We start from the raw sequence: 5818 nt of genomic DNA on the forward strand, positions 1-5818 counted from the left end.
AGGGTCACATGCATATGATACAACATGGCAGCCGCCAACTACAGCACAAACATACAAGCCGCCAAACATTAATGTGATCTATGAGGTTTACACATAATCATTCATTTTTAAATTGTTCCATTTAGATTAACCCAATTGCCCCATTGGACCATTCTTCGGCCCAACATTTGCGTGACAACACAGCCCTCCCCCATACTTGATTCATGGATTTTACCCTTGGTGGCTGCATACGTAAGGCATGAGGATTCTTGTCACATGTGCACCAACTTCATTCAAGACACAATAAAATAACAGTGGGCGGCAACTTAAAAGAGCATGAAATTCTTATTGGTTGAACAGAACACATGGGCCGACAAGGATATTAACCACTTTACTTCTATTGGGCCGAACAATCCACTCACATATATGTATTTTAAATGTCTTGTGCCTATTAATATGATAATGTCACATGGCTGATGTTATCAAAACACATAACTACTGACAACAAGTCTACACATCCAAATCAAATGGCCGACACCCTATTTTAATACTAATATATAATTGGACCTCAATTTGTATGGCAGAAAACAATCAATTCACATTATCATTCACGTTATTTTCACATAAAATCACATATGATTATATCGGTCATTATATCACCATAAAACATCATCACACAAAGATCACATAGTTGACAAGGAGTAGAGTGATTTAACTAACCGAAACCTTTACTTGGTTCAGACGTGAATTGACTGGAAATTTGCGTCCGTGAGGGGGGGGAAGGTTGCTTCAGTCGATCGTAATTATAAAAGAGAGATAGGGAGTAGGGTTTGATTTATGATAAAACCATCCTAATATGATACGTATACGGATTAATAGTGATTTAGGCGATTTGTTTGTTAATCAACCGAACTGGGCCTAAGCCCTTCTCACTATTATTTAAAACATTAATCTGTTTTAAGTGGAGCCCAAGTTCACCAAATTTGAAGTGGATTATATAGGATTCCCAATGATAATAGAATTATATGTATATGGCCCAAATAGCAAACTATCAAATCCATAAGTCGGAGCGTGTGTGTGTGTGTGTGTCGAGACTTTATAACAGTGGTGGCGGCCCCACTCAAGTAAAGCCCGACACGTTTACGTTTAGCATTTAATCGAAGCGATCACGTGAACGAGAAGTAACGGGGAATCAGGATTATAAAACTAACCTTGGAGGTTTGGGGGTTCAGGTTGTCACATCATCCCCAACTTAAAAAGAATTTCGTCCCGAAATTGGCAAGCGTCAAGTGTGAGAGAAACGAAGTGAGAAATCAGAGTTGTTGCGGGTTTTGCTCAGTTGTGGCATCATCCCCAACTTGAAGAGAAATCTCGCCCCGAAATTTAGCAAACAGTCACTGAGGAAGCTAGTTTTGTTAAGCGTTTTCGCGGGGTGTCACATCATCCCCAACTTGAAAGAATTTTCGTCCCGAAAATTGATCTAAAACAATGGTTTGAAGTAAGTTCCGACGAACTCGATCTATAGATACTTTACAACGCCTGGGGGGCTAATCTTGTGATCAGTGGAAATCATGGTATGATGGTTAGCGTTTTGTTATGTCAGTTGCCAATCAAAGAAACAGGGAATTAATGAGGTTCGTACAAAGATTCGAGCGGAACAGGGGTCCATTAAACATCCGAAGGATTTGGCCAGCAATTTGCTGTCAAGAAGTAATTTCCAGTAGTGGTGCATGGCGGCATGGCACAACAGGGAGGTTCGTCACATTGCGGTCGCGCGAGTGTATCATTTGTCCAAAACAGAGTTTGGTGGGTAAAGGTTAGTGTTGCAAAACGACATACGCGTGTAACTGTGACTGCTTCACTTCTAGCGGCGATGACAAGTGAAAGTGATAAGGTTCGTCTACAGGGATGCGTGGGTATAGTTCTCCTAATCCCGTGTTCGTTCGGAAGTTCCATTCTAGCGACGCCTTCACATGGTTAGCTCTATTGAAACAAGGGTGCACTGAAGGCCCTTGTGATCGGTCTAATTGGTGCCTTCGGTACCGTCCGAGTAATGCCTCCCACTTAAATCCAATGACCACGGTTTCCACCGGAGGTTGTAGGTCGTGCAGTTACTCTCCGTAACATCATCATGGTATATCGCTGGATCATCGGTACCCTCGGATAGAAGTGATGCTTCGCGTGTTGTAGGGTTGGGTTTCAAAAGCTGTAAGGACGTTCTCCGATTTTATTTCTCAGGAATTCACAGCTCCCCGCTATGCTAAGGAGGTTGAAGTTGCGAAACCTTCGAAAATCCTATGATGAAGCTGTGATAGTATCTAGCAAACCTAAGGGATTTCTGTTTCCCATAAGGAATCTGAAATTGCATAAGGTCAACCTGAAATTCCGCCTAACGATGTGGAAGTAAACCAGCTCACTCTTCAGGAGGCATGTCAGAAAATTCATGGATAAGTGGAAGACACTCGATCTTCCTTTCTTAAAGCGGCAAATCGGTGACAAGAGTTAGTATGGCAGGGTAGCCCTTCCGTAGACACTTCTGGGCTTTCATGACTGTGACAATGCCAACAACGGCACCACTACGATGATCTTAAACTGATAAGGATTCCCTACTGGGGAGAGAGGGGACGCACGATTTTCGGTTTGCAGAGAATTTTCCGCTTGATACCTAGATAACCAAGTCCATGCCAACGACCATGTCAAAACTTACAAGAGTGTTGCATCAACCAATAGACACCGGGTTGTACAAAGGCCAGCGAGAGGTTTACCATAATTAAGGTAACTGTCGTAGAGTCAAAGATGTGACTCCTGTGGTGCCAGGGTAAAAAGAGGTAAGGTGACGACTCAGTACAAGAAGTATTCTTTAAACGATAAAATAAGAAACCCATTCAAATTAAACCATATAAGTCACTACATCGAATATTCGCAAAAGTTTTAATCACCATGATCGTTTATACGAAAACAACTGAAAGAAAAATAACTAGATAAACGATTGAAAGACGAGTCAGTCGTCCACGTCACCATCCCCGAGGTCACTACCATCATCATCGTCTCCGTCATTATCCGAGACCTCCTCTGGCTCTTCTTCCTCCTCTTCTGGCTCTTCCTCCTCCTCTTCGGGCTCTTCATCAGACCCTTCCGCCTCTGGTTCGGGAGGTGCCGGGACTGGGGCTGGCTCGGGTTCAGGTGCGAAGCGGGCTTCCTCCAACTGATGGACCCTCCAATCCATCATACCTATCTTTTCGGCATGCGAGTTAAGCCTTTCATGATCCACTCGAGCGTCTCTCAGTATCAGACCTTGTACCTCACGCCCTTTTAGGGCTTCTGCCTTCAAGTCAGTAGTCCTCCTAATAAGTTCCTGTATCTGCTTCTCTTGAGCTTCCAATCGCCCTCCTTGGGTATCAACCTTTCTTAGTAATTTCTGATTTTGCTCCATTAAGACTTGGTTTTGTTCTATTAGAATCTGGTTATAATCTCGGAGGGCCTTACTCACAGCCGACTCGGCCTGAGCGCTGAGGGAGTTAACTGGTAGTGCATGCGTAGGTCGGGAGGACGACTCCCCGCCCTGTGCGAGTCTCTTCCTATAAGCAGCACGCGTCTCCATCTGACGCGGGGGTGAGTGAGTATCAGCGGGTGCCTTCCCTGGCGCCCGGGATTGGTCGGAAGATGCGGACGGTGTAGACATGCCTGTCGAGTTGATGACGTAACGCAAGTTAAACGAAAGAATGCACACTCACAACGTTCCAAAAGAGGGTATTAACGCAGAAAGGAAAAAAAATATGACAGAAAGAGTAAGCACACAAGGTTTCAATCAATAGTTGCTACGTCCGTTTCCTCGTCCACTCATGTTTCTATATATGGAAATGAACTAATTTAGGGGTCGAAAACGAGGAAAGTGTTCAGGTTTATCACGTTGAGAACGATTAACTACCATGTTCATACACAAACAGGGAAGAACCCCTCTTACACTCGTTAAGCCTCATTGGGATTTGCATGCACCACGCGTTATTATTATGTGTGCAACCATGATAATAAGGCGGTTTGCATGCTCCTCTCGATGCTTCTTAACTTATGTTTGAAGTTTCTCCCACCCCAATCAACACAAAACAAGCACTACCAACAAGATTAGGATTTACTAGATGTATGTGTTACGTTACACTATCAATGTGTCATGATGCCTACCATGTCGTATCGTGCATGCTATAAATATAGTTTCTTTTACTAGGCATATAAAGCATAAGCTAATGAGGAACGAACCTTGCAGTCTGAAGCTGAGTGTCATGGTCATCGTTTGGATCAATTCGGTTATAGTCTGGTTTTATGAAAACGTTTTTAAAACCGAGTTCTCTATAACCAGAGGCTCTGATACCAAACTGTCACACCCCCAAATTACCACCTAGGGCGTGTCCCTAATGGAGGTGTGACGATTCCACAGAGAGCCACCAATCATATCAAACACAAGTAATAATGTATTGTTTGTAGATTAAACCAAAACCAAAGTATTGAGCGGAAGCATAAAGGTATAAGTGTGTAAATGTATGAAAACCAAATCAACATAATCGTTTATTATGACCATAACCACTCCAGCAGCATCAGACGGCAAGCTCCCAAGTTCCTTCAGTAATTACCTACAAGCATGTTAACAAGTGTGTCAGACTACGCTGGTGAGTTCAAGGTTTGTTAACGTGTTGTGTTACCAGATGTATGTTAATGCGATTCAATGTTGCGTTACGATATTGCTCATGTTAGATACCCTAGGAGTGTGCCCATGTGTATCCGGGGAGTGGGTACCCCTGAACGACCGATTGCTATGTTGCCTTCGTTAGATACCCTAGGGAGTGTGCCCATATGTATCCGAGGAGTGTGCCTCTAACAACCATAGCCATACCCAGATAATTAGTTCACGCCCGTCCTTACGGCCCGGTGTGAGGTTTCCCACCTAATAGCGCTATCAACTAAATACCTCCATTGCCCTCCAGGCAATAACCAAAACCGATTAAGTTGTTTACCCAATGTTTCCCTTCCAAATGTTTACCAGTTGTCCCAAACCACCGGGACGCATGCTTGAGAAAATGCAATGAACTCACCTTTGATTTGCTCGGTAAGATTAGACAAGGAACTCGTTAATTTATTCAATACTCGTGACCTAAGACAGTGGTTGGTGTTTATCAGTTTCACAATTCATTTTCGCGTAAGCCACATCAAGTACTATCACACAAGTCACGTATAACAGTTAAACAGGTAACGCACATAATTGCTAAATTCGCTGATGTCTTTAATATCAAATGATACGTTGAACCACACAATAATTCCCACAAGTATAGACAGTATAGTTCGGGTCCCTGCACACTTAACCCTTTCCCATTTATCACACACACATTCACATAATTAATTCATGCATCACTAGTGGGCTCGATGGCCACTCATAACCATCCCCATCCGGTTATCAGTTCAAGTGGGACGGCCCAGATTCATGGCCCGTTTCTCACATTACATGTATGCCTAATTAACAACATTATGCAGTACTATGATTTATAAAAAAAAGTTCATATTGTTTCATTAATCCCAGTCGTCCCCCCCTCCCATTGGGCCTTTGTTTGGTCCACTAGATGAAGGGTCACATGCATATGATACAACATGGCAGCCGCCAACTACAGCACACACATACAAGCCGCCAAACATTAATGTGATCTATGAGGTTTACACATAATCATTCATTTTTAAATTGTTCCATTTAGATTAACCCAATTGCCCCATTGGACCATTCTTCGGCCCAACATTTGCGTGACAACACAGCCCTCCCCCATACTTGATTCATGGATTTTACCCTTGGTGGCTGCAT

Source organism: Helianthus annuus, chromosome 14 (genome assembly GCF_002127325.2).
Source record: "Helianthus annuus cultivar XRQ/B chromosome 14, HanXRQr2.0-SUNRISE, whole genome shotgun sequence".
NCBI classification, from domain to species: domain Eukaryota; kingdom Viridiplantae; phylum Streptophyta; class Magnoliopsida; order Asterales; family Asteraceae; genus Helianthus; species Helianthus annuus.